The sequence below is a fragment of the Triturus cristatus genome, chromosome 3_1 (genome assembly GCF_964204655.1).
Source record: "Triturus cristatus chromosome 3_1, aTriCri1.1, whole genome shotgun sequence".
Taxonomy (NCBI): Eukaryota; Metazoa; Chordata; class Amphibia; order Caudata; family Salamandridae; genus Triturus; species Triturus cristatus.
The window spans coordinates 1,087,368,847-1,087,393,413 of NC_140583.1; the positions used below are offsets into that span (position 1 = coordinate 1,087,368,847).

Below are 24,567 nucleotides of genomic sequence, written 5' to 3' on the forward strand. Positions count from 1 at the left end.
AGGCCACACCATATTATAAAATCTGTCAAATACCCTGGCTTATAACAAGAGTGTCAGTAAAGTCAGCTATACTAAGAAGGCCGTAGAGTTTAGGTCTCTAAAAAGCAGACGTCCTAGTTTATTGTACAATATAATCCTGTGCACACATATACGTTAAATCAAGTAAACACTGTAGTGGAGAAAGCAAGATATACAAAATTCCTCAGTGGTAATGGATGATCTTTATTCCTTTCGGAAACACAACCAGCCGACACGTGTTTCGTCAGGGAAAGTAATCCCATGACTCTTCAGGGCTGGGAATGATACAAATATTTGGTATAAGTACATAAAAATGGAGTCACAGTAACCAGAGAGAACACCCCTCTTTGTCACCTACAAAGTGGTCTCACAAACACACTTGGAAACCCAAAAGAATGCCATCATTAGGGAAGTGTATAAGTTTGATAAATGCAGGAAAGTGAGTACTCATCATAGTAACCATCTAGTGATACACCGAATCAACCATATGAATAGATTGGGCTTGAAAAATTGTCAAAACATCATGGTGAGAAAACGGAGTAGAAGTGAGAAACTAGTGACACCGTGTTCTATTCCAAGAATTTCCGTGACTCAATGGTGAAGTACTAATCAGACATATTGTGGCAGGAATGAAAGAAACACAAGAAAGAGAGTGGGAGAAGAGAGGGTCAAAAAGAATAAAGAGGGAAGGAAATGAACAGAAAGAATAGACTATAAACTGGTATTGAAGGTACCTGTAGCTAGTAGCGTAGACGAGGTAAACGACTAAAGAGAAAAGACGAAGAGAGAAGGGAAAAATTGTACAAAAATAAGTGTATGAAAAAAGAGGGTCAGGAAGGAAGGCAAACGTGAACTAGTGTGGCGTAGAACGATAAGAAAATATTCTTACCCCAAGGCCGGTGATAATTCCAACCCGGCTGGGTACGCGACGTGAACAGTAGAAGAGATAAAATTGGAGTATGAAAGAAGTATCATGGAGGTGAGGTAATCTAAAGAAAAACAGGGGGGGGGGCAAAAGACAAAATTTAAAGTAGGTGTCAAATGGCGTAGACACCAAGTAAATTGCAGTATCAAAACCAGATAAGAATAAAGTCGTAGTACCCTTACCGAAAAACCGGTGAAGAAATCAAATCCGGCAATCAGCACGTAACATCAATCAATAGTACGGGTATGAGTAGGTAAGCTACGGACAATAAGAATAATATCTGTCAATGGTGCGCACAAATCAAAGAAGGGAGCATCATAACCCTATTAGCATGCACAAAGCTAAATCTCACCTTAGTCATCACAAACATTAGAGAATGGTGCCGCGAAAGGAGGAAGAATAAGAATCCGCAAGGTAGTGTAACTGCAATAGAGTATAAAAGCAAAGAGTGTCAAAATCTGAGCGCAACAAAAAACTCAAGAAAACACATAGGTCTGACGTGCAGGATTAAATGAAAAGTACCTCTAAAATAATCAGGGCACTAAAGCCAAAGTGTGGTCAAATATATGATTTCACTGCACTGCACTGAGTGGCACACAAAGGGCCTTCTGGATGATGACGAGATCACATATATGAAGGTATTTAGACCCACCTTTCCCGTTTTGTACACATTACCCAAAATCCACAAGCATCTTCCCTTTCCCCCTGGAAGTCCCATTGTGTCAGGGATTGGTGGTCCTACTGAGAAATTAGCTGAATATGTAGATGTTTTTTAGGCCCTTTGGTCCGTAATTTAGCATCATACATTCAGGACACAAAACATATTCTCAGCATTTTATCTGACGTACATTGGCAACCTGGTATGATCATTGTTACTATGGATGTGGTGTCCCTAAACACAAGTATCCAACCAGAACTAGGTCTACAAGCAGTCACAAAACTACTTAACAATAAACCAGCTACACATTGGCTACATAATGACATGCTGATTACTATGATGCACCTCATTCAACATAACAACTTCTTTTTGTTTGATAATAAGTGGTACAAACAAGTCAGAGGTGTGGCAATGGGGTCCAAATGTTCACCTTCATTTGCCAATTTGTTCATGGGTTGTTTTGAGAGTGATTGGATCTGGGGTATCAATGGTGCACCATGGATAGACTCTATCATCTTTTGGGGTCGTTACATTGACGACTGCCTTTTATTATGGTCAGGTACTCAAACGGAATTGTTTCAATTCTGTACCCACTTAAACACCAACAACTATGGTATGCAATTCACTACAGAATACAGTTTCACCAATATCACGTTTCTGGACATGGAATTGTACATCAAAGATGAGCGACTTAACAGTCGACTCTTTCGCAAAAGTGCATCCTGCAATTCTGTATTACATGCAGATAGCCACCATCCTACACATCAAGTTAGAGCGGTCCCTTATGGTGAGTTTATAAGGGCTAGAAGGAATTGCAGTGAAGACTCTGAATTTGATACCTGTATTAAGGACATGAAACAGAGATTTCAGAAGAGAGGGTACTCTCCCTAAACCCTGAGCTGAGAAGAGGATTTCCCATGTGAATCGATGTGATACTTTACTACCAAAGGGCAAAACAGCCACTGATACCCAGAGTGTTCGCATGATTGCGGACTTTAATGACCCGAGCCATACCCTTAGAACAAGTCTCAATAAACATTGGGGCATTTTACAGAGTGATAATTCCTTAACAGGTTTTATAACCAATCGCCCCCAAATCACCTTCAGACGGGGAAACACACTTCGCACCAGATTAAGTCCCACTGTACCTAAGTCTCAGAACATACAGTCATGGCTGACCCCACACACCATTGGTTTCCACAAATGTGGTTGCTGTGGTGTCTGTAAATGGGCTAAACATAAAACAAAGACTTTCATAGCCACAACAACAGAACATACGTGATTGGGTCTAACATCAATTGTACTACCGAATTTGTAGTCTATATCATTGAATGCACATGTGGCAAACAATATGTGGGCAGTACAATTAGAGCTCTGAAAGAAAGAATTGGAGAACATGTTAGGGCACTTCACCAGCAGGATGCGAGATACCCTGTAGGAATACATGCAGTCATGTGCCCCACACAAAGTTCACGCAAGTGTTTCCAATTTTTTGGAATTGAAACTATTGATTCTGGTCCACGTGGTGGCAATAGGGAACTACGTCTAAGAAGGAATGAGGCCACTTGGATAATGCATCTTCAGACAGTCGAACACGGACTCAATTATGACTCTGAGATGCAAAATTTTCTGGGCTAATGACTTTTTATTTGTGTGTTCGATCTGTTTGCATTTTTTTTTTTTTACATAGACATATATCCCAATGTGTACTGAACCGTGTCTTTTTACTCTGCCTGTATTAGATGGATTACTAAAGTGATTTGACACAGTTATTTAGATTTCCTTTTAGGTTCATGTTAAATTAGCAGGCCGCTGAGATGATTCAATCTTAGTGTATTCGTAGTAGCACCACCAACAGGAAAGATGCTACTCCTCCAGACTCCTGTCTTCAACTGCCGAGCCAAGGAGGCATCGCCATGGAGACCGGAATACCGGAGCGAGCAGAAGTTACATCGCAACAGTTCTATACATGCAAGAATTACATTACAATCATAACACATCCTTCATCAACTCTTATTGAGAATGTCGTTGTTTAAAACGGTGTGTTGTATCCAAAACACCCTTGATTTAGGCTGATATGATTTGTTTTGCTTCATCTCTTTTTTATTGAACCCATTATTTGAGCGCCTTTTGTACAACTGAACTGCGAAGATTCATTTTTTGTACTGGTGTTTTTGCTCTTGCTTACTTACCTTGTTCAGTCCTCTTACCGTGGTATTTCCCATTTACATGATGATAGAATATGTTTGACAGCGCCCACTTCTACTGTTTTGAACTACTAATACTGTTTCTGAACTGGTGTCATTTAATCTTATCTTATATTCCACCACTTGTTTATTCTTCTTTTTTTCATTGTTTTTCGGCTGAACTCTCTTTATTTTTGGGTAATTCATCCTTCTCCTTTTGATCCCGGTTTATCAACCACCAGGTTCATCAGATCACTTTCTTGTGTCGGCTTTGTAGTTCTTTTCAACATAAGAGAGTTTTTACTGCGGGTACTTTTCCCATACTCCCGGTTTTGGTAACCCTTGTGGAACCACGGTCTAGTTGTTGAGGTTCTTTCACACTACTTAACTACTTCCGGTTTCGCGCTACTGGGACACACACACGTCGAAACCGGTGCCGCCAGGACGCGCGTTCTTTTCTTCTTCAAAGTAAGTGTTAACCGTGCTAGCTCGGTGGTATTCCCCCCCCCAGGTCTTAGTCATTTCATTATTTTTGTCATATTCTCATGATTTACACAGTGACCTATCATTTTGGCCCGGGCTTTTTTGCCCTTCTTTTCCTTCTCTTGTTTAGATAGACTTGATGAACACACAATGCCCCTTCATCACCATCGCTGAAATCATATATTTGACCGCACTTTGGCTTTAGTGACCCTGATTATTTTAGAGGTACTTTTTATTTAATCCTGCACGTCAGACCTATGTGTTTTCTTGAATTTTTTGTTACGCTCAGATTTTGACACTCTTTGCTTTCATACTCTATTGCAGTTTCACTACCGTGTGGATTCTTATTCTTCCTCCTTTCGCGGCACCATTCTCTTATGTTTGTGATGACTAAGGTGAGATTTAGCTTTGTGCATGCTAATAGGGTTATGACGCTCCCTTCTTTGATTTGTGCGCACCATTGACAGATACTATTCTTATTGTCCGTAGCTTACCTACTCATACCCGTACTATTGATTGATGTTATGTGCTGATTGCCGGTTTTGATTTCTTCACCGGTTTTTCGGTTAGGGTACTACGACTTTATTCTTATCTGGTTTTGATACTGCCATTTACTTGTTGTCTCCGCCATTTGGCATCTACTTTAAATTTTGCATTTTGCCCCCCCCCCCGTTTTTCTTTAGATTACCTCACCTCCATGATACTTCTTTCATACTCCAATTTGATCTATTCCACCGTTCACGTCGCGTACCCAGCCGGGTTGGATTTATCACCGGCCTTGGGGTAAGAGTATTTTCTTATCGTTCTATGCCACACTAGTTCACATTTGCCTTTCTTCCTGACCCTCTTTTTTCATACACTTATTTTTGTACAATTTTTCCCTTCTCTCTTCGTCTTTTCTCTTTAGTCGTTTACCTCGTCTACGCTACTAGCTACAGGTACCTTCATTACCAGTTTATAGTCTATTCTTTCTGTACCTTCCCTCCCTCCTTTTTCTTTTAGACCCTCTCTTCTCGCACTCTCTTTCTTGTGTTTCTTTCATTCCTGCCACTATATCTCTGATTAGTACTTCACCATTGATTCACGGAGATTCTTGGAATAGAAGACGGTGTCACTGGTTTCTCACTTCTACTCCGTTTTCTCACCATGATGTTTTGACAATTTTTCAAGCCCAATCTATTCATATGGTTGATTCGGTGTATCACTAGATGATTACTATGATGAGTACTCACTTTCCTGCATTTATCAAACTTCTACACTTCCCTAATGATGGCATTCTTTTCGGTTTCCACGTGTGTTTGTGAGACCACTTTGTAGGTGACAAAGAGGGGTGTTCTCTCTGGTTACTGTGACTCCATTTTTATGTACTTATACCAAATATTTGTATCATTCCCAGCCCTGCAGAGTCGTGGGATTACTTTCCCTGACGAAACACGTGTCGGCTGGTTGTGTTTCCGAAAGGAATAAAGATCATCCATTACCACTGAAGAATTTTGTATATCTTGCTTTCTCCACTACAGTATTTACTTGATTTAACGTCTATGTGTGCACAGGATTATATTGTATTGTTTTGTTGTAGGGTGCGCCCTACACATATTAAGGGGTTATAGGGGTTTCCCCTGCCTGTTTAGCGCCATTTTTACTCGTCCAGTTAAACACCCTACACGCATACTTGCTGAGCGCCACTACTTCCTACATACTAAAAACCCTTTTCGTGATTCTGTTCGTCCTAGTTTATTGTGTTTTGCACAATTCCAGCAGATTGCCGTACAGCCACTTATAGCCTCTTTCATCAACTTTAAATAAAGACTGATAATACAGGGCGGATTTCAGAAAGTGCGGACCACTCCAAAAACCATTGTGTCAGGGTGTTAGGTAAGTGGTAAGAGGGCATCCACAAAATATTAAAAAGCATGTATCTTTACCCTGTTCTGAAACATTAGAAGGCATAAACAATAAGCATTGCAGAATCTTCCTTAGTTTGACGAGGTCAGCTTGGGATTCTAAGCAAAAGACACACGATTGATGGACGGAATGCAAATAAACGATGGATTTAGGCCCAGATTTCTGTACTGGGATGAATGTATGACATTGTTCTGCATTCTATCCATCAACTGTTGTTTTTGCAGCTTGGGATTTTAGATACATAAACTCCTGCAATTTACGGCTGAAACCTCAAAGATTTTCAAAAAGGAAACCTACAATTGACCCTTCCTTGGCATAGCCCCGAGAATTTGGAATTCGCCCCCCGCCCCCCGCCTGAATCCCTCCACGGCATCCTTTAAGAAAGAGGTTAAATTACAACTCAGGAACAAATTTCTGCCCTAGGTCCTTGGAACTCTTCTCGCTGAGCCTACCTGGACCCGTTGTCTTCTCTCAAGATACTGCTCACAAGTTAGTTTACTGTTTGGGCTTTCTGTCCTATCATGAAGGCCATCCCGCCCTCTCAGAGATTCCGTCATATAATGTTCCTTTCTTGACTATATTTATATTGATTGTATATGTCTCTGTTCTTTAACAGGTGTAATGCACTCTAATACATGTGATGGTCTTGTTCACGTTATATAAAACTTTCAAATAAATAAATAAATTGTGGTATAATTCACCGGATCGCCTCCTATAGATCATCTCTGATGGACCTTGGGTATATGAACTTAGAAAGGCAGTGCAGACTACCAATTTCCGATCTTTTGTAACACCTATACAACCTGCTTAGTCCACCGTTTTATTGTAGCTCTTGTTCAGCTCTAGCAGCCCATTGTGCATCATAAGCAATTTGAAATTCTGTTTATTGTTGCCCAGCATTTTGACGTCCAGTTCTAACATTCAGATATTGTTCTCTAAAAAATGAGCGTGGGTCTCTCTTACTCTCGTAAAGACTGGAGAGAAAAGCAGCTTTGTGTGGTGGGGCCTAATGAAAGGCCCTGTGTTGGTGAAAGTGTCAAAAGAAGTCAACGCTGATGAGACAAAATAAGAAATATCAAATATTGCCATGTACATACAAAAAACATCATTGTCTGCGAGTTGGCAATAAGCTGATGAAAGCCCCAAGGGAAACCATGTAAAAATGTTTTTTTTATATATGCACAGTGTAAAAAGGTCACACTGCAATTGCTGTTTTGATCTACTTAGAAACTGCTTTTAGTCAGACTACGAACATGTTTCAATCAAAGCTGGAATCTTCACCGGTCTGCACCAGTATGTTATGTCTTATCATACATTAATGTATCTACACATTAATAAGTCTAATTAAAAAATACATTAAATAAGAACTTTTATTTTAATAATACCCTCATGCTATGCTTAGTTAAATATGTGCTTGCTTTGTATACTGCCAGGTAGGATGGGACACCAAGTTATGCCCAAACAGAGCTAGACCAATTCCGGTACCCAGCTATTAATATTCCCACGCTGTCATTGGTATGCAGGGCATCACGAAATTCAGAATTTGTATTCAAATGGATTCTGAAAGTACCGTTTTTATTATATCATTATGTTACAACTATGCTGCAGCACAGTGTTCTTTAAATAAATAATAATTACTTTCTTTTCTAAATACACATTTTGAACGAACTAAGTAAAGTCGAAGTAAGTAGATCTAATTTATGTGGGATTATATATAAAAGTGCTGATAATGCATATATTTTGCAGAGCAAACACAAAATATTTAATTGAGCACTTTACATTGAATACTTTTGAAACAGTTTATAGAATAAAATTCAGCACTATTATTTAGGGGTGTTAGAAGTTGCACCTCTGATCGGCTCGCCAATTATTTTTTTTTAAACTTCTGCAAGATGCACAATGTGTAAACCTTGCAGAGTTTCACACCTCACATCCTCCCCTTTCCATGCCAGAGGCCATTCCTGCACACCACCAGCATTTAAGATTTTAAACACATTTTCCTGATTGTCGACTTGGTATCATGAACTGGGCTTAAAAACACTGGTTTTAATAATAAACTGGCTGCCAATGGTAAACTTAGAATTATCATTAAATCATAGAGTAAAAGGACGCCCGATGGCCAACTATATATAAGTGGTCTTGACATTCAAGGGAAATTTGCAGTTCGCAATGGACCTTCGTGTGTTATTGAACAGGGCTATCATATCCGTGAAACTCCCGAGCCCTCATAGTCCAGATAACTATTGAATGTCATAAATGTAATTTTAGCCCACTTTAAAAACTAAAAGGTTTCCCTGTTACAATAACATAATTCAATTTTTTTATAAACCAAATCTAAATGGTACGGTAATTTGAAAGCACCATGGCCTCTGGCAAAACAAAGTAATTTCTTTGTTTTTCGACCTAAAATAAGGTATACTTAACTTAAAATTACATATTTACGTTATCAAAATAGTACAATTTTTAATCCTTTTCGCTTGCTCCACCCATGCATCTTTCATTATAGAGATTTAATACATGATATCCAGAGAAGTATTACAATAATGTTTTCAGTTACTTTATTATTTACCTGATCAATGTTCTAAAATAGAAACCTTTAAAATCATGGCTTTAAGTCACATTCCACACATGAAGTCACTATTAAATAAGAATCATCTTCGGGATTCTAAAAAGTTGAAACAAATTTGCATACAGTGCAGTTGATTTGGCATTATATCATCATCATCGCAATATATAATGTAACAAATCATACTAAACTAGAAGATAGCAATGACAAAAATATGATTTTAGTTTTACTTTGACATTTTTTGTAATTTGGGGCCAGATGTACGACCCGGATTTGCGTTTGCGACACGTTTGCGCATGCAAAATGTCCCAGGGCCATGTACAATTCCTAAATAGCGAGACGCAATTTATTTGCGACTCGCTATTTAGGAATTGCGACTCGCTATTAGGTAGGGGCGTTCCCTTCCTAATAGTGTCCGCAAAGAAATGTATGAATGTTTTGTGACCGCAATTGCAGTCGCAAAACACTCTTAAATTACCACCCTCTTCAAGAGGGACCCCTTCCACTTTGTGACTGTCTCTAAAATATTTTTTAAGGGCAAGCAGTGGTCTCAGGGACCACTGCCTGCCCTTAAAAGATGAATCGAAAACTTTTCATTTTTTTTTTTAAATGCATCCCGTTTTCCTTTAAGGAAAACGGGCTGCATTTTTTAAAAAAACTGCTTTATTTAAAAGCAGTCCCAGCAGGCCACCATACTTGGGAGGGCCTGTCATTCCCAATGGGCTCGCAAATTTACTCATGAGCCTTGCAATTTACGACCCCATTGGGAATCGCAACCAGTGTTAAACACACTCTTGTACATACCAAATAGCACCTCGCAAATTGCATGTCGCAAATAACTCGCAATTTGCGAGGCGCTATTTTGCATGTCGTACATCTGGCCCATAATATATATGTCAAACTAGCCGGGTCTGGTGGCTCGGTGGACTAATGTGTCCATTGCCGGGGCCTGTGTTCGACCTCATGGTCACAGGTTCAAATCCCGGTTGGTCCACTCAGCCTTTCATCCATTTGAGGGCGATAAAATGAGTACCATTGAGTTGGGTCACAATAATCATCTGTTATTCAGCACCAAGAGACCTACGGGTGAATGTGTTCTTTACAAGTACTTATTTTATGAGAATAGGAATGCAGTGGCTCTGTTTTCAGGGACGGCTGCAGGTGATCCTACATGCGCTGCCCCTAACGTGACCGGCCTGTCTCAAGCCCCACAACTCACAGCGGTTTCTGCTTACGGGCTGCAGAGATGCCGCTGATCCAGTAGAGGAATGCTGCTGAGACGTGGTTTAAATGGGATGCGATGGGAGCTGCTTGGACAGCTCAGTGTTGGCCCCCTGGGTGCTCCCCAACAGCAGCTGCAGTATGCCTTTTCTCTATGCATTCCTTGACCCTGGATTCCGACGGCGGCTGCGACTGAGTTGCCGCAGGGCCTCCTGGGGTGGGGATAGAATGGGGAGATCATATGAGTTCGGAGGGATCCCCATGATAGATGGCTGTGGATTACAGCAAGGGTGAATGGGAATCTATTTAATTTTTTGAATTATTATGCCCTGATTTCAGAAGATTCCAAATCAATCATTAAGATTAATGAGCTGGCTAGGGGAGCGGTGGGTCCTATAATTTTAGGGGGAGACTTTAATTATATTCAGGGTTTGGCAAGGGATACCTTGAATAAAACAAAAAAAAACAGCTGAAGCCAAATACTAAAAAAGTACTGGATGCAATGAAACAAGACCACCAATTGATTGACCCATGGTGTATGGCCCACCTGGGAATTTTTCAATATACTTGCTAGTCTCGTCAATTCCAGTCTGCCTCTCGTATAGACTCTTTTCTTATCTCTCGTTCGCTTAAGTGTCTTGATTAAAAAATATGGGCTAATTCATTTTGGCATCATTAGGTGGTTAGCCTTGAGATAGCAATAGAAATAGATAAAGGGAAAGGTCCAAGTGGCAGATGGATCTCCTCCTTCTCTACAACTAGGAATGGATGACAAACACGAAAAAATGGATTAAAGAGTTTTTTCAGGTGAACAAGGGCACTGCAACCCTTTTTAGGTCTCGCCTGACCCAGCGCATGCGCTGGTCTGGCAAGACTTATTGAGAGGGCTCCAAAAAGTGCTACCAGGCCAGCCTAGAGCCACAGTGCATGTGCGCAGGCGCGCGCGTTGCGCTTTACCGCGATTACTTTCACTTTCAGGGCCGCGCGGCCGCTTTGATGTTTGATCGCGATCCCTTTCGCGGCCGCACGGCCGCTTTGATGTTCTCCGTGAGGCTTCAATAGATTGCAGCAGTTAAAACAAGCATTGGCATAGCCAATAGGTCTCGCTTTTGGGACCTTATAAGTGTTTAGTTATGCAACTGTTGCATGGCTAAACACTTATAAGGTCCCAAAGGCGAGACCTATTGGCTATGCCAATGCTTGTTTCAGTTTGGGGAGCTTTCAAGGCAACAATGCATGGTCAGATTGTGGCTTTTATGGCCGCACAATCTCAAACTTAGGGGGCACGAATAGTCGAACTCCAACTAGCAGTTTATACTGCCTTACAGACAAAGATAAGCTTGTCAGGGGAGCGAGCTGCAGCTAGCCAGTGCTAAACAAGAGTTAAGGGAATTCTTTATAATAGAGGAGATAAATAGCTCACAGTTGTTTCGTCAGCGGGTACACAAAAACCAGATGGTAGGCAAATTCCTGGCTTGGTCAACCAGGGTGAAGCGGGAAGTTGCAATATAACTGAACTTCAGGAAGCAGAGACCGTAGGAATCTTTTTGGTCTCCGAAAAGGAAAGGGTGGCAAAAGTATTTTTAGACCACTGTAAAAATCTATACACGACTAAATATACATCTTCAAAATAAGAAATATATCAGTATTTTTATGATGTCAACTTACCGCAGCTGTCTAATATTCATGCAGAGGGATTTGTTATTGATATTACAGCTCTAGAAATTCAGCAGGCTTTAGCCTCAATGTCCTGCGGGAAGGCTTGTGGGAATGATGACCTTCCAACAGAGTTTTATAAAGTGTTTTTAGAAGAGTTAATACCTTTCTTAGTAGAACTTTTAATTTTGTGGAAGAAGAAGAAGAGGTTCCATCAACTTTTGAGGAATCCACCTTGTCAGCTTTGTTAACAGGGAAAAGAATCCCCATGACGTAAACTCATATAGACCGATTAGTCTATTAAATACCGATTATAAAGTATTAATAAAAATTAGGGCAAATCGTATTACTCCAGTTGCCCAGAAGGTTATTCATAACGAGCAGACAGGGTTTTTGGCAGGAAGACAGATGTAGTCAAATACTGGATTTTTAATACATGCACTAGATTTTTGTACTACCAATCAAACACCCCCACTTATAATGATAGTAGATGCTGAGAAAGCATTCAACCTCATGAATTGGGACGCCCATTTCTATAGTCTTAAGAGGATGGGGTTTCCTTTTCAAGTTACTAATATGCTACACAATATTTATCAAGGAACACAGGCCCAGGGTTTTGTTCATTCCAACTTAGCAGGAACAGTTGTTATATATTGGGGAACTTGGCAGGTTATCCCTTGTCGCCTGTACTATATACTTTTTTATTAAACCACTAGCAGTCAGGATCAGAGCAAATACGGGTATAGATGCAACAATAAAAGGCAATGTCTAAACTAAAATTTTTGCAGATGATATAATTGTATATCTCAGGCAGAAAGAACAAAATATTAGAACAATGTTGGCAGAGTTTGTGCAGTTTCAATAAATAGGTGGATATAAAATTAATCAGAGCAAAACCAAAACATTGATGTTTAACACCTCTTGCAGAATCCTCCCTGGTATTCTCCAGCGGCAAGCTCTCTCCAGTAACCCAAATTGATACCTGGGGATTGATGTAACAAATTCCTATACAGTTCTTTATAAATTGAACTATTAAATAATGCTGAAAAAAATCAGACATGTATTAGATAGGACACTTCTCGCACTCACGCTAATTGGCCAAGTTGCTCTTATAAAAATGTGTATTCTATATCTATTGATTTTTTTATTTACAAATGTCCCGATAAGAATTATTGTGATATATTTTAAAGAACTTGAAGCACTTTTACGACAGTTTGTCTGGAACAAGAAGGTACCTAGGGTAAAATATTCAGTGCTGCAACTGAAAATTAATCTGGGGGGATTGGTATTGCCCCAGGTATGTACATATTACGAATCCTCTCTCATAGACATATTGGTTAGTATAATTGACCACAAGGGATCCCTAGATAGCTTATTTTTGGATAAGATGGTGAAGGAAGCTGGATCACAGCTCTCGGTCTTTAAAAAGACTGCTGAACTACGGAAAACACTAGATATAAGACACTACAGTAGTATCGCATGAGACTCCAGCCACTATAGTTCATAAATGCTTCGGCTACAGGGTAGGAATACTTGCAGCTCAGGGAAAGTAAAGTCTTGGACTTACATATTCAGTGCAGCCATTTAAGGTTCTGGAATGCAAATGGCTTTAGGGAGCTCGGCCACTTTTTGGTGGAAGGGAGATGCATTACTTGGCAGGAGCTTCAAGCTAGGTGCGGGGACCACTGCAAGCTATTTTTGGGGATATCCACCGAATAAGCATCTAGTGAAAACATATTGTCTCTCGTCCAGCACAGGCTCATCACCAGTATCGGCCTCTTTTGTTTAGCGCAAAGATAAGAGGGGTGGGTAATTGGTACAGATTTCTGCGGAGCCAAGGGGAATGCCACCAGGTAAAGAATTTTCTGTATAAGATCACTGACACAGCGCAATGTTCCTTCTCTGAGGTCGAGTGGCAGACGATCTTGCAACTTGGCAGCAAGGCCTTGAGGGATGCCAACTTTAAAAGAATTACATTTTTGTCACGCTGGATTGCATACTATACTCCTAAAGCCCTCCATAGAATGTACCCAGAATTAGAGGACAGCAAATGGGAGGAGGAAATTGGCTGCACACCGTCTTCACCTGCCAAATGCTGGCCCAATTTGGGGGGAAAATATTTGGTGCTCTTAGTACTGGCTTGAAGAGTTGAACTGGAGGCAGTTGTAGCGCTCTTTGGCTTGTCAAAGCAGAGACAAACTTTGCCAAAAGTTAAAGGGGGGAAATATTTATTGTGATTGCCTCTCTAGTGGCACCATCCTCGATTCTGCAGAACTGGAGGACAACTAGAGTACCCACACACTTAGAATTAGTCAGTAAAATGATTTGAACTAAGAAATTTGAAGAGGCCTATGCAAATAGGGTTGGGGCGATTAAAAGGTTTGCAGTGGTTTGGACACATATGGATGGATTAAAAAGGGACACAGTGTAAGACGGGGTAAATTATACCTATTGTCTCCATAGAAAATCATTGGTTTGAAGGAAGGGTGGAAGATGAATAGAAGCACTTTATTAAGGCTCGGTTAGGCTGCACTTAAGAACAAGCATTGAAAATGCAATAGGTCTTGCCTTTGATTAAGTTAAAGCCATTTGCTTTGCTAATGGTATTGTATAGTAAAGCAAATGGCTTTAACTTAATCAAAGGCGAGACCTATTGCATTTTCAATGCTTGTTATTAAGTGTGGTGAAAAGGTTATTCAACCTTTACAATGTAGGCTTTATTCTGCAAAACCAGCCCAGTCCCTTTTATAAGGAAAATAACTGAAGTACAAGTAAGCTTTCCACAGGGCTAGGACCAACACTGAAAAGGCATGTCCTGCCAAACCGTGTCTTCCTAGCCAGGGGCAACTGGTTGAAGGCCTTTGTGATGACATAGCACCCTCGGTGAAAGGTTGTGACGTTTTGAATGTAAGACTTGTACAGAGGCAATGGGAAGGTGTAGGGCACCTGGAGGTGCATCACAGCGCTGGACATCTGAAAGAGGTGAGGCAGACTTCGACTGATTAATGTCTTAATATACCCATTCCATGAAATAAAATGGATGGAGACTCTGCTTAGCATAAATACCCTGATGGAGGACAGTCTATCTAGCAGGTTAAAAGGTCACACTTGTGGATATGTTGCTTACCAGTGGTACATGCTCATCTTTCTGAAGGGGAACGTATACATTGAGTTTAGAAGTGAGTAGCGTATTGGCGCCCTGTTTATTTCAGTGTACGTTTTGGTGAGCCGCAGGCTAGAACTAGTCTGATTGTGAGCACTTCGACTAATCTCCCTGTGCCTACGATTGTAAATGTGTAGCCTGTGATGCACCTGTATAATTCAAAAGAAGTAAATCTCCACTTAATGTATTTGATTTTGCATCAACTCACAACATTCACTAAAGTGCAGAGCTTGGCTCTGCTCAGGTAGGTTTGTGTTAAGTAACCATGAATCCATTCAATAAGCATTCAGTAACACCTGGGGATGATAGGGTGAGACCAGCAGGACCGAGGAAAGATGAGAGAAGTAGAAGAACAGAAGAAAGGCGAGACAAGCGGGAGCACTGAGGCAAGATGAGAGAAGTCAAAATAGAAGAAAGCTGAGACAAACAGGAGGACTGAGGAAAGGTGAGACAATACAGGAGGACTGAGGAAAGGTGAGAGAAGTAGAAGAATAGAAGAAAGGTGAGGCAAGTGGGATTGAGAAACGAAGAGTGAACAGGACAGTGTGGTGAGCGATGGTGGTGGAGTGTGTGGTACGGCATAAAAGAGGCAGGGGACAATATGTTGGTGCATGAAGGAGAGGTGTGGTGAGGCTCAGTGAAGTGTGGGGAAGACATTGTGGTGAAGCATGGAGGAGAACTGTGGGCAACCAACCTAGATTGGTGAAATAATGTGTGGTGGGTAAGTTGGTGTGAAGAGGGAAGAAAGAGAAGGTGGTGAGGTTTGGAGGAGAGTTGTAGGAGGAAGGCAGCACACTGGGATTTGGGGAACAAGGTGGGTTGAGAGGTGTGAAAGGACATTTAAGGACGGAATGAGATCAAGTCCTACCACATGCACATCCACAATGAAATGACCTTTAAGCGAGTTCCAGGCAAACACCGAAAACAAACATCCCTCTTATGGTCCCTGATCTGATTCGCATTTCCACTGATTGTGAGAACCCATAGACTGTTTTCAAACAGCTTAGCGTGCTGAAACTAGCAGGCACACAGGGCTGTGTTTATCCTCAAAGCTATTCCGGGGGTGGGGGCTATGTCTCCGTCACTGCTCTCCTTGTAGGTTCGTCTTGGTGGTGAAGTGAGGGCGGCCTTCAGAAAAGAACCTCATGCAGAGCAGCGGCGTGCTGCAGTCTGGGGCTGAGTTTTTGTTTTTTAAACTAAGTTGCCCTTGCCGTAGGAGGACGTCCCAGTCCCGCATGTTGTGCCGAGCGCTGCAGAGCAGGCCGTACTGTTCAAGGGCTGGTCATGCCACGGTGCCCCCACTAACAGCTCAAGACAGCTGAATGATGCCGCAATCTCATGCCATCCCCGGGGAAGGCAGCCGTGGGGGAAGGAACTGACTCGTAGAGGTCGCGCGAGAAATGCATTCCAAAGCCGCCTCTTCATATCTCACCACCCCCTGATCTCTTCTCTGACCAACATTATTTGTTTATGGTATTTCTCCATATTTTTACGTTTTATAATGCGTAGCTCTTTCATGTGGCCTAACGGATAGAGTGGTCGACCTAGGAGCTGGGGAACTGGGACTCAAGTCTCCTGTGATTCTGGGCAAATCACTTAATACCCCCCACCCCCTCCCGTGCCTAACAAAATGCATGTGCCCCATCTGTAATGCAACTGCTGCTCATGTAGGCACTATATGAAACTCAAAAAAATAAGAATCAGTGGTTTGGTAGATGAGGCTGTTTCTATACCATAAATAATTCTAGTGGCCAAAGCGTGTACAACAAATTAGCCAAACAACTCCTCCTCTGCAGACCATAGTAGGGACCTACTAGAAGGGTCAGGGGGGATGCTGTTCTCTAGTCTCTCAACTGTCCACAAGTAGCGTAATAAGATGGCTCCGGTCACTGTTTTTCCACTTACTATTACATATCAATATTAGCAGAATTGTTGGTCCAATTAATGCAAATCAAATTAACCAATACTACAACTCTCAAAATGCAAAGTCCAGGAATTGAACAGAAGTGCGCCGGTCACATGGAGCCATCTGGTCATCTCATCAACTTTGTGAGGCGGAAACAGTGTAACTATTGTTGATGTCGGCAACAGTTTATGTTACACCAGTGAAAGCAAGCCGTAGGTATAAACACTCTGTAACAAATTTGTCTTGGACTTTTGGGCATGGGGGTGCTCGTTGTACTCACCGCCCAGGGAAATGAACACAACCGTCGCCCAGTGAGGAAGAGACGCTGGAAGGAATCAATGAGCTGTTGCTGTTCCATAACCACGCCGCACAGGTTAAATACTTCAAGGAGCAGTCAGCAGAATTTTGCTGGTCTGTGTTCCTGGCGGTGGTATTTTTCGGTCTCCTCCGGAGGTACACGGGAGATACCGAACGTTTCCAGCCCCTCGTGTTTTCTATGTGCCCTACTCGGAAGTAAATAGTCGTCAGTGCGTGATTAATTTCAATGCGTTAACGACTCAAAGGTGCTGCTGGAATGGAATGGCAGAACAGTCCTTTATCAGTGCTGTAAAATAAACAAATATACTTTGCCATTCTATAAATTGGGTGTTAAGAGATGGCAGCTGAAAGGAGGCGGAGTCTGACATGCAACAAACATTTATTTTTAAAACTCTTCCCCATAGAAATTGGCAGTATGGACAAATGTTATAGTAAATCTGTTGTGGCTTACTTCAATGGCCAGAATCAAGCTGCAATGTTATAAACAAGTCTGTAAGCGCTCGCCAGGCAGCCGCGGTTGTGACGTGGCCTCGCCTGCTTTCCTTCTTTAGTAAAAGGTTTGTTATCTTTATGGGCCATGTGTTTGGCCCCATAAAGATAAGAAACCTTTTTCGACGCGAGGAAGGCAGACGAGCTCGTCCAAATGGGACGGCTCAAAAAGCCAAACGAAAACGTCACTACCAACTGTTTTCCAATGGCTGGCCACCGTTTAGCATAAACGGTGACGCCAGCCAATGGAAAAGAGGGGCGGGGCTTAATGCCCTTTACACAAAATACCCAAAATCATTAAATCTCGCCAGCGAGACTGCGCATGTGCACAGCCTACGCCAGGCGCAACCTAAAAATACGAAATGTGTATTATAGTATTTATCTATAATGGTGTCTTGGCGCAACACACTTTATCTAGGTTTGAAAGAAGCACAGCGGATTTATGCTATTGTCCTAGAATTGTATTTGATTTAATTTAGGAGGCCGTTTCTTGAAGGTATTTTCAGCACATTGCACTTTACTTAGTGTTTAATAAAGGCCTTGGAATAGAACACCAAGCAACAACCGATCCCTGTATTTTAAATATGATGTCTATTTATTATAAAGAATGATATCACTAACAGATTTTCATTTCCATGATGTAATGGATTGTTATATGTTTATGTTACACAAAAATAAAAAAAATAAAAAAGAGAATAGGAATGCAATACAATTTCGTTTTGTGTCTCCCACTTAATTTAACTTTCATCCCTTTTTTTTGCTTCTTCTTATATACAACATTCTAATATTCTTTACTTATTCTTGTATCCAACATATCCCATATTTTTTAATTACATTTGTGAATATAGTTGTTTAAAAAAATCAACAACAAAAAATCAATATACAATAATGTTTATAATTATATGCAAAATACTTTTTCCCTAAAGAAGCAACGTTCTATTGTTCAAGTCGCAAAGCATGCATTGGCAATTTTCTGAAGCACATTCCAATATATATGCTACCCTTGCCATAGGAAAAAAATTATTGCCGTCGCTCAGTCTGTTTCTTTATATATCAATTTGAAGTGTTAAGAGACTGGACATTGTCTTTTTAAGGCCAACTTATCAGTCAGATGTTAGAGATAAGCCCCAAGTTTTCAAATTTACCGGGGTTGCGAAGGGGTAATGTCATGCTATGACCACTGATGATTCACCACTCAATGAAACGCAATAGAATACGAAACCCAGGGACCAGTTGTTGGAGTGCCCGACCAGTTACTAACCAGGCATTTTTATAAGACTTTTAAATTGATTGCTTCTGTTGAAGGTTCTCAGTTCAGACTTGAAAGTGGGAATATTGCTCACATCCTTTTTCCACCTCTGACCTCGAGTGTTTGAACTGGGCACAAAACAGCTCAGTGAACTAACTTTGTGCATGTTATGGGTGAGAATTGCATCTGATTCAGTGCTGGAAAGTAGGTTGATCGTGACGGATACAGGTACCATCAGCTTTTTCTGGCCCAGATCTGTGATCAGGCCATCCAGGGAAATATGCTGAATTTGTCCTGTGTAATTTTGACACTGGGACACAATTCAGCAGTGCCCGCGCATTGTCTTTATTCCATTCAAGGTAGCGACCTGCAGAAGCAAGGGGGCATTTTATTTTCCATTCCAGCAAACCACAAAGTAGTGATTTAAAGGGCCATAAACCCTTCGTTTGTTCAAGTATCATCCTGGCTGGGAGCCATCTGGAGCTTTACACCTAGATGCCAATGCAACAAGAGGAAACCAAGGCACATAGCATATCACTTCACAAGCACTTTAGAGAAACTATAACTTGAAGGTGGGTATTTGACTTTAGTTAAACCCTCCTATATAAGAGCTGCACAAGATTTAACTGTGTGTAAGAGTAATTACAATAATGATTTAAGGGACGCCAGTTAATTAATTTTGTAATAAGTTCTTTTAAAGCACAACTTATCCCAGTGTAGTATGTCACTGCTCTTTATTTCACACACACACAGACAAAATGTACAGGAAATGGCACTTAAGACAATGAGGGTTATAAGCTGTAGGAATCACATATCGTCCATACTTGTAGGTATTTTATGTTAAGAACGAATGGTCAAGAAAAACACAAAGTCAGGATATAAAATGTAACACAGTGATTGCGGTGGTCTGTACTAACAAGACTTTATTAGTTCCTTAGCCCTTCTGTTAGACCCGGCCCTCGTGACATAGCCATACCTGACCCCTGCACCTCACACAGCCCCCGAACCCACGACCTAGCCGATCCTTCCCACCAGAACACACACACCCGACCCAGACACTCCCGTCCGTGGCCTTCCTCCTTTCGGCCACACCGGGCCCGCGTGCCCTCTTCATGCACCAAGATGGCCGCCCGGCCCCAGTGCGACCCTGGCCTAGAGGCGCCACTCCGGCTGGAGGACCTCGCGCTCCCCTTGGGATGAGAGAGGGAGGAGCAGTTTCTATCACACCTCTGAGCTTCCCTGGGAAGGTGGGTTTCGATCGGCCCGCCGGCCTCCCCGAGGGCTGGCTCCATGCCTGCTGGGTGTCTGGGTCTGAAAGGATCAAAAGACAATGGCAGGAAAACCCCGACAAGCGACCCCCAGGTGACAAGACCCCTGCCTGCACAGACTCCGGACATCAAAGAGGAGTCGCCCTATAACAAGGGGTGCTCTGGGGCTGTCCGGCAGATTCGCCTTTGGAAACACCTGAGCCCTGCTGAGTGACTCGCGGCTCCCTGAAGATCGTAAGACCTCCGAACTTGTGCTTGAGCCCTGCTGAGTGACTCGCGGCTCCCTGAAGATCGTAAGACCTCCGAACTTGTGCTTGAGCCCTGCTGAGTGACTCGCGGCTCCCCGAAAGATCGTAAGACCTCCGAACTTGTGCTTGAGTCCTGCTTAGTGACTCGCGGCTCCCTGAAGATCGTAAGACCTCCGAACTTGTACTTGAGCCCTGCTGAGTGACTCGCGGCTCCCACAGACTCTCTTGGTCCCACCGGACCCCACGACGACAAGTGTATCCCCCAGCTCGAGGATTGTGAGCTGCGCGCCGGGTACGCTCCTGCATTTGATCCCTATCCCCCAAAGACTGTCCCGCTACCTCCTACCCCCCTCAAAGACTCGGTGAGCCCGCGCTCCACTTGTATATATTTGCCTTGCTGATCATAAAGATCCTACAACTCTGATCTGATAAAGATTTATTCTTAAGAACTCCCGGTGTGGTGTCTCTTTGTCGTGTGGTGCCGAGTGTACGATCCTAGATACGAGGTTCCTGCCCTGAGGAGTCTCCCGCCAGTGCCCAGCTACGATACCTCGAGGGTTGGTCTCAGAATAGTCAGGGCCCCCTCCGGGCTCCTCTGAGGTCGCCTTCTAACACCTTCTATGCAATCTTAGAATAACAACAGATTGAGAAAATAACAGTAAGGATCTACACCCATAACTTACAGTTTGCCTTCAATTTCTTTATGGCAGTAAATACATATTGTGCTTTATTAGAAGGACTGCAACTTATAAACTGGAAGTAACAAAATGATCTTAGTGTTAAAAACAGTAGCCCATTTATCTGTCAACATAGAATAAAAATATTTGATCTGCATGGTACATGATGTGCTTTGCAGCAGGCCCATTAACGTTCAGAGTTATCGTACCGCTACTATAATTAAGATTGACAATTTTCTATTTTTACTGGTATTTACAGGTATATAAGGACAGAAAACAATGTATTTCCTTTCTTTCTTTATTTTTAGAAGCAAAAAAATACTGAAAATTGTGCTTCTTGTGAGTGGCTCTCCATGCTATCGTTCGCAAATTCTAGGCAAACAGCTGAGCAGATAGACAGTTGGATGATATTTCCTTAAATACAGTCATATTTAACATATATTTGTAGTATAATACAAATATTTACTTGTGAGTATAGTGTGTTGTTATATTTCGCAGCTTAATTTGCTAAAACGCGACAGGCCTCAATGTATGAGTGCAAGTTTATCAGTTAAATAAATGTGTATCTATACCATTTTACGACTCCATTTATACCCTAAACACAAAATAAATATGGATAAGTACCAATCAGATGGCCAAAAATATAAATATGGATAAATACCAACAGAAATGTTAAAAAGCATAAACACAATAAAACCAAGAGTCCTATTTGTAATCACCTCAAACGTGCTGGGTTACACAAAAATCTCTGAAGCAGCTGTTTTATCCCTGTGTTTTTCCCTGTAAGGTATTTTAAAATGCAGCCACTTTATGACCAATAGAGTGAGCTAGGCACATTTTTCAGACTTGTCCTTGTGGCCAATGAATTTTGCTGCAGATTATTTAAAAAATAATTGTATAAATTGACTGTCCGCCCCTTTCCTATGCCAAACCTTAATCAGTAATATGTGGGTTCCTGGAGTCATTATTTTCAAATGCCAGCACTGATCTGATTACATTTCCCTTTCTAAATGGTCAAAAACGTGCTAAATTGTTTTTGCAGATGGTTTTGCACATTCTGCACTGTTTTCTGTAGATCGAGGCGTGCCAACCCTGGAGGATTTTAATCTCGCAAAACGAGGGAAGCGAGTACAATTTACACTAATACCTTGCTCGTCCAAAGTGAAAAATATGCGCCCAAAAAAGTTTGAATTCATTTTCACATTTGCAATCAACAAAAAATAAACCCATTAGGTTCAATTTGATCGTTTATGTCTGCAGAAACCTGTTCCTGATCATGGGGAATTGAGACTGGACACCCTGTTTCAACGGGCTGCAAACATTATGGGTATAATATTCTCCATGTCATTCCCACTGGGTGTACCTAAAAAATCCCAGTTTTCAGTGCACAGTGCAACCTTGGTTCCAAAAAGGGTAATTCAAAATATATATTGTATCTGCAAACAGTTAAAAAGCTTTCTCTACACACATGAAACTTATATGTGCCTTTATTATGTGAGTTTATACCTTATAACCCTATCATATTGTTGTGTGACTGTGTTGTATGATGCATTTAATGCTTGGCCGAGTGCAGGCAGTGAAGCTATCTTTTGGTGATAAACATTTAAAATGAACAGGGATCACCATCAATGTGAAATGTATCCCAGAGACTACATCCCAGCCATTCAGAGATCATTTACCTGATAGCATACCTTGAATGAACAGTAAATGGATATTCTTTGCATCCATACCCTTGCGTGCTATTCGGTATGGTGGCCATGCAAGCTGGCAAAAGGGTAGTACTAGATAAAAACATAGATATTAAATAAATAATTGTCTGAACTAAATCAATTGAACTCAGCTATGTATTTGATTTCTGACTTATAGTTGAAACCTTCTGACATCACATTACTCTAGTGATTGTTACGCCTGCCTGTTTCACTCTTTGTTTCTATCTCTTTGTATTTTGTCCTTTATTGGTAGTGGTTTTACATGTCGGCGATTGGAATATCACTAGTTAGGAATGCTACGTTTAGATTGTGCTGTCTGGTCCTTGGATGCTATAACTAGAATTTGGGGGAAATATTTAAATGGCAAGCAGCTACTGTCGCCTCTTAATTAAAAAATTTGCAAACTACAGCCTGCAATACCTGAAATTAGCTTCTGGTGCAAAAAAGAACCTGGCTGGAGACAATACGCACTATCCACCAAGTTTTGCATGGCCCTCAAACTGACATCTTCATAGAAATGTTTACATTCAACCAGCCGACCAAGCCTACCAGTGGCAACTCACAACTTCTTGCCATCCACTGATCACACACAAATGGTTTGAGTGTGGAACACTCCACAGTCTACCCTCTTTCCTCTACGCCCCTCTGCTACATCTATAACGAGGAGGAGACCTTATCCAATGCCGCAGGAGAGTCTCACACCATCTTAATCCTTTGGTCTGCCACCTGGTCTCCTCACATTAGAACATGGCTAAGCTGAAGGTCCCTGTCTCTGCATAAGAGAGCGTGGCAAGTTTGGGTGGAGGGTAAGGTAGTAAGGAATTAATCAGTTATTGTATTGTAAGATTAATTTAAATCACTACAAACTTTCATGAACTTTTACAGATAAAAATATATAAATATATTTAAAAAATGGCAGAAAACATCAGGTTCAAACTCTATTATAAATACCAGCTTTATGTGGCCAAATCAAAGATACCACATTTACACATTTGTTTTATATGAGTGAGGAGGAATAAAATTCAGATGGTGTATACAAAATATATTTGCAAGAATCATGTACTAAATGCCAGTGATTAATTAATGTAATCACAGTTGCACTTGCTTTGCAAATATTTATGTCCGCATTACAATTTTTCTTGTCTGTGCCAAGGATTCCCAGCCTCAGTGATTTCTTGCCACTGTAGTAACTTGATTGTGATGGTACTACACTGAGCTTTCAGCAATAAGACACAAATAAAGCTTTTAAGATCAAAGATTTATTGTACAAATTAAATTGTAAATGTGCTTGTGTGGTGATAGCTGGTACTCTAAAGAGGAGTCTATATGTATGGCATTGTGTGTTGTCCGCCCATCTTAAAAGCCTCCCACAGTAGGTAAGCAAACCATAAGTAAGGGTTGGCATCAACTTACTCGAGATTACCTGCAAGATAGGATTCAATGACAGGCCTGGTATCTTATTACACAGGTGCAAGGAGGAAGCATTAAGGGCTCAAGCGGTGTCTTCCTAATTTTGAACTTCCTTGTTCCTCCAACCATACACCAAGGTATTTGTAGCCATTTGTTTGTTTTGTCTTTTATTAATCCCTAGGGTATTATCTAGACAGTACCTATTAAAGGCGTCAGGGCACCAAAGAATGCACAGCCTTTGGCCAGTTGGTTTGGGAGGAAAGGTATTCACCGCTGAGAGAGCTTTTGCTAAATCTGCCAGGTTCATGTTAAAAAGCAAGGGTGCTAAAATACAGCCTTGCTTCAAGCTTTTATTCATATATACATTTTCAGTGGCAACCATATCAAGGTATAATCTTAGTTTTACCCATGTTTGAGATAAAGGTTACTAATGGATCTCAAGTGTACAAAGGAGATCCCAAAATGTGTTAGCTTTACCCAGTTTCCCAATACACGCACAATAGATTTCTGTG

At 41.3% G+C, this 24,567-nt stretch overlaps 1 long non-coding RNA gene across 2 annotated transcripts in view; it reads right to left on the minus strand.

Annotated features, from left to right (window-relative positions):
• Nucleotides 1–52: 52 nt before the first annotated feature.
• The window catches only part of LOC146861570 (uncharacterized), a 42,732-nt gene continuing 18,217 nt past the window's right edge, over nt 53–24,567 (minus strand). The window contains exons 2-6 of one of the 2 annotated variants that reach the window (XR_014979002.1): nt 1,296–1,366; nt 1,126–1,201; nt 908–1,007; nt 753–783; nt 53–293 (exon numbers count right to left, since the gene is read on the minus strand). This is a non-coding gene — a long non-coding RNA (uncharacterized LOC146861570). The remainder of the gene's footprint in view (nt 294–752; nt 784–907; nt 1,008–1,125; nt 1,202–1,295; nt 1,367–24,567) is intronic. The other variant, XR_014979003.1, reaches the window with a different exon arrangement.